This window comes from Nelumbo lutea, chromosome 3 (genome assembly GCF_056320005.1).
Source record: "Nelumbo lutea isolate HS-2025 chromosome 3, American lotus-T2T, whole genome shotgun sequence".
Taxonomy (NCBI): domain Eukaryota; kingdom Viridiplantae; phylum Streptophyta; class Magnoliopsida; order Proteales; family Nelumbonaceae; genus Nelumbo; species Nelumbo lutea.
Window position 1 is genome coordinate 67,999,519 of NC_142686.1, and position 6,241 is coordinate 68,005,759.

The window sequence follows — 6,241 nt, forward strand, 5'->3', positions numbered from 1 at the left end:
ATAAAAGGTTAAAACCTAAAAGCATCGAGTCTTCTTCCTTTTTTTTGTGTTTTTCTACATTTTTAAACATCTCAATCATTATATTTAAATATTTAATATAATTTTTATATGTTTTATTCAATTTTTTAAATTTTATTATCTTATTTAATATTTTTTTCTATATATTATTAATTTAATTGTGATATCATAAGTTGATCCTATTTTGATTATTTAATTACTTGGTTGTGAAATAATCAAATTATTGGATTTAATCCAAGCTTGACTCATTAAAATGAATTTTTGTTATTTATTCCATTTGTTAATGTATTAAATATGTTTGTAACTACAATTTTCAATGGTTGTTGCTAAAGATTTAATGGCATTACAATCCCGCCAAACATATAATTCACAACGGTTGATTTACATTAGTTTCCAATTCAATTATTTAGTTGGATATGCAATAAGCAAATAGTAGTAAGCTTTGTTTCCAATTCATTGTTTTAGCAACAGTTATATGTAAAAGAGCAACAATTAGGTAACCTTTGTTGCCAATTCATTTGATTTAGCAACAACATTAATCAATTGTTGTTAATGCTTAATTTTTGGCAACAACCATTTGTAACTGTAACGAAATGACTGTTGCCAAAGGTCAATTTTCTTGTAGTGAGATCTATCCCACAGCTGTGAAAATTTTAAAATAATACGAGTCTCATAAGTGTACAGTTTAAGGGTTTTACACAAAAACACACCAAAATAACATGAATAAATTATGTACTTTATTCATTTAGAATAAATGTCAATAAGTACATCAATCTGATTGGAGCTAAGGGCATAACTGTCTAACAGCTCCTACTTGCACTTAGGTCCAATTGGGTACAAGTCAGAGTCCCATACTTTCCATGTGTTTCTCAAACACTTTCTGTGTTAGTGGCTTAGTTAATGGGTCTGCTACATTATCCGCTGATGCTACCTAATGAATCTAGATGCCCCCTCTACCAACAATCTCCCACAGTACATGGTATTTCCTCTTGATATGCTTTGACTTCGAGTGGGCTCGTGGCTCCTTAGCCTGAACAATGGCTCCAATGTTTTCATACAATAGTGAAATGGGCAATGTGTTGGATGGAACTAATTCTAATTCTTGAATGAACATCTTCATCCAAATGGCTTCCCTAGCAGCTTCACTTGCGGCAATGTATTCGGCCTCGGTTGTGGAATCTGCAATGGACCCCTGTTTGCTGCTCTTCCAACTAACTAAACAAGACCCCATCGTAAAGATATAACCAAATGTAAACTTTCTATCATTTGGGTCTGACTAGAAATCAGCAACAGTATACCCTTGTTTCTATAGTCAACTACCATCGAATACTAGACAAAACTCTTTTGTCCTTCGAATGTACTTGAGTATATTTTTCACAGTTGTCTAGTGCTCTGAATTAGATTGAAACCTACTTAGCGCACTCACTGCTTGAGCAATGTCAAGCCGAGTGCACAACATGGCATACATGACGCTCCCTACGGCTGAAGAATAGGGAACCTCTCTCATTCCCTCAATCTCCTCAGGAGTCTTGGAAGACATACCTTTAGAGAGAGTGACTCCACGCTTGAAAGGAACATTTCCTTTCTTGGAGTTCTCCAAACTATATCTTTTGACAATTTTGTCAATATAAGTAGATTGGAATAATCCTATTATCCTCTTTGATCTATCTCTATAGAGTCAAAAACCCAAGATGTAGAAGGCTTCTCCAAGATCTTTCATGGAGAATTATTGTGAAAGCCACACTTTTACCGTAGTTAACATCCCTACATCATTCCCAATGATTAGGATGTCATCTACATATAAAACCAGGAACGTAATTTTTGAAGGGATAGGATATCCATCACATGGACACCCAAATCTTGCGGAATGGACTGGGCGAATTTAAAAAATTTCTCCCATCTTTGCAGGGAATCGAATTCCCTATTTTAGAAAAACATATTTTTCAATGATCAATCTTGAACCATTAACCAAACCAGATCTGAACCAAAAGGAGTAAGAGGGAGGATGTACCTGATACAGAGAAACAGTATCTCCCATGGAGGTGTTCACGCCCAAGGAAGGTTCCAAAATCTGCTCCCACGGAAAATTGTGCAGTGTAGGATGGAGCATAATCAGCAACGTTCTTCCAAAAGAACTTGACCCTTCGCAAGAATCAACAGAATGGCTTGTGAATACAACTCCAATCAATCTTTTCCCCAAAAGATTGGTATCAAGATCAAATCTTGATTACTCCTATAGAGAGTAGGAGATCGAACTACTAGAGGTCGGCTATAGGAAGGAGGCGGCAAGAGAGTATTCGCAGGGTGCAAAATTCTCTCTTCTTGTGATTTCAGCTTTGAAGACAAGAGTTTTTGGGTTGCATTGTCTAAAGGCTGCTGCCCCCTCATCCTTTTATAATCTTAAAGGGATCAGCTCCTAATCCCATTAGGAGTTGCTGATCTAAATCATATTTGGATTAGAAGTCCCTTTAAGTGATAAGGGATAACCCTTATCTTATCTACAGATCAGATCAGCCATCTCCAAATCTAATTAGGAGGCTTTCAGATCTAAATCTTATTTAGATCTTGGACTCTCTAAATGGATAGGATCTAGGCCCAATCCTATTAGTTGATCCATCTCAGAATTCGCCCCTTTTAATTGACTAGTCAAATCAGCCCGGTTCGAAATGGGCTTAAGGCCCATTTAAGGTTATGTACTCGTTTAGCCTTCCAAACTGCTGCCCAGTTGGGCTTCCTTGTATGGTGTGGGACCCAAACATTGATCTACACATCAACCACATGGGTTCAGCCTAGCCTTTGTTACAAGGCCTGGCCGAAGACACTGTTATGGACAGTGCACCCCCGAAACCCATCTTATGGGCTCTATGGGCCCAACACTTACCCTAAGTGGTCCTTGGGCCAAGCCACCTTGTAACACCTAGGGACTGTGGGCAGATGCAAGATTAGCCCATCAGGTATTATCCTCAATGGTCTTACACTATACCTCTCAGCACATAATGATCACACACTACCCGACAAGAGAGGACCTCTCCCTCGGCTGCAAGGAACAGTGTTGCACTCTCTGCTTATATGGGTCCTGGGTATTAAAACCTTTTGCAAATCATTTTGAAACCATAATATATATACTTTTGTATCTCATATAAAATATATTTTGCAAAACAAATCTCAACGATTGAAATCGACTGCCTGCAGTCTTGGTTTCCATCAGTGAGAGTGCATCCCGATCATTACCTTTGTCCGACAAAGGGGCTGATCCTATCACTATGATCACCCACTCAGATGAATTCTAAGACTGTCCCAACATACCCAAGTGTTGACCCCCGCTAAGGATCTCACTGATTGGTATATCAAAGACAACCCAATCTGACACCTAGTGCAGTATCATAATCGAGCCTATGGGTCGGGTGTAACTTTCCAGTTTTGCCCATCAATCTCCAAGGTCCAGGGTAATACTATAAATTTGGTCAAGTTCATAGATTCAATTAATCCTACATTGTATGTGCCTAGGGTCTCACCCTAGCAGCTGAGACAGGCCACCCCAACCGACTTGGTGGCACCACAGTGTCAGCCATGTCAGGATAGGTATCCCTAGACCGACCCACTGGCTGTGAACATTCTAAACTAACACAAGTCTCATTAAGTGTCCAGTTTAAGGGTATTACACAGAAACATACCAAGGGAACATGAATCAAATATGCACTTTTATTCATTTACAATAAACTCATAAAGTACATCATCTTGATTGAAGCTAAGGGCATACAAATTTGTCAAACAGCTCCCACTTGCACTTAGGTCCAATCAGGTACAAGCCAGAGTCCCATGCTTTCCATGTGTTTCTCAAACACTTTCTGTGATAGTGGCTTTGTCAATGGGTCTGTTACATTTTTCGTTGACGCTACCTTCTGAATCAGGATGTCCCCTCTACCAACAATCTCCCATAGTACGTGGTACTTTCTCTCGATGTGCTTCGACTTCGAGTGGGCTCGTGGCTCCTTAGCCTGAGCAATGGCTCCATTGTTGTCACACAACAATGGGATGGGTGATGTACTAGACGGAACTACTTCCAACTCATGAATGAACTTCTTCATCCACACGGCTTCTTTGGTAGCCTCACTTGCGGCAATGTACTCGGCCTCGGTCGTGGAGTCTACAGTGGACCCCTGTTTGCTGCTTTTCCAGCAAACAGCACACGATCCTATCGTGAAAACATATGCAGATGTAGACTTTCTATCATCTGGATCCGACTGGAAATCTGCATCTGTATATACCCTTGGATCTGTAGTGAACTACCATCGAATATTAGACAAAACTCTTTTTTCCTTCAAAGGTACTTAAGTATGTTTTTCACAGCAGTCCAGTGCTCCTACCCTAGGTTGGCCTGAAATCTGCTTACTACACTCACTGCCTGAGCAATGTCAGGATGAGTGCATAGCATGGTATACATGATGCTTCCTACTGCAGAGGCATAGGGAAAGTCTTTCATGCCATCAATCTCCTCAGAAGTCTTGGGAGACATCTTCTTGGAGAGAGTGACTCCGTGCTTGAAATGAACATTTCCTTTCTTGGAGTTCTCCATGCTATATATTTTGACTATTTTGTCAATGTAAGCAGATTGGGATAATCCTATTATCCACTTCGATCTATCTCTATAGAGTCGAAGACCCAGTATATAGGAGGCTTCTCCAAGATCTTTCATGGGATAACCCTCTTTCTGAGTGTACCCTTTCGCCACCAGACGAGCTTTGAAGGTCTCAACCCTACCATCAGGGCCCTTCTTCCTCTTATAAATCCATTTGCAACTGATTGCTATTACTGCGGAGGGTGGATCTACTAGAGTCCAGGCTCCATTGGTCTCCATTGAGTCCATCTCTACTCTCATGGCCTCCGCCCACTTCTGGGAATCTATGTCCAACATAGCTTCCGCGTAAGTCACGGGATCCTCCTCACTAGTCAAGGTTTCTACTAGGTAACTATCCTGGTCATAATCATAAGGACCGGTGGCCTGGATACCCGAGTGGATCTTCTAGGTAGGTCACTACCTAGAACTCGTGGGACATCTCCCACTGCTCCTGAGCTCTCCTCATCAAGAACAACTTCCTGACGATGGGTGTTCAGGATGTAATCGGTTTCCAAGAATTGTGCATTTCGACTGCAGAACACTTTCTGCTCACTTGGGTCATAGAATAGGTAACCTACGGAGCCTTTTGGGTAGCCTACAAATAGGCAACGGCTGGTCTTGGATTCCAACTTGTCTGCACTCTTTCTTTTAACGTGTGTTGGACAACCCCAAATCTTCAAGTGTCTGGCACTTAGTTTCTTTCTGGTCCAAAGTTCATATGGAGTATTCGGAACTGATTTGGTTGGAATCCGATTCAACACGTAAATCGTAGTCTCTAATGCGTAACCCCAAAAAGATGTGGGTAACTCTGAGTGTATGAGAAGCGATCGAACCATATCCAATAAGGTCCTATTCCTCCTCTCCGAAACACCGTTAAGTTGTGGTGTAGCAGGAGGAGCTAATTGTGATATTATTCCATTGTCCTTTAAGTAGTCCTTGAATTCGTCAAAGAGATACTCGCCACCTCGATCTGATCGAAGGGATTTAATTTCTCTCCCTAACTGTTTCTCGATCTCTTGTCTAAACTCTTTAAACTTTTCAAAGGATTCAGACTTATCTCATTAGGTACACGTAACCATATCGTGAAAAATCATCTGTGAAGGTGATGAAATACATGTGTTGATTCCGTGTCCTAACACTCAGGGGACCACATATATCAGTATGTATTAGATCAAGTGTGCCTGTACATCTTTTAGTCTTATCGTTAAATGGTCGTTTCGTCATATTGCCTTGTAGGCAAGGCTCACAGGTGGGAAGATCTTCTACAGTTAGAAAATCCAAAGGACCATCCTTTACCAACCTTGTGATTCGGTCAACACCGATGTGGCCAAGTCAGAAATGGCACAGACACGTGGGATCACCTGTATCATGGGCTCTCTTCTTGGGGATTTCAGCCGACGTAGTTTCGGTTATGTTAGTTTCTAAAGAATGATGTAGAACATAGAGACCATTCTCCAGTTCCCCATATGCGATGAATCTGTTATTTCTTTTAATAGTAATCATATTACTAAAGAAAATAGAATAACCATCTACACAATTTTGAGACAGAAATCAAATTTCTCCTTAAATTTTGTACATAAAGACAACCTCTCAGTACAATAGTTC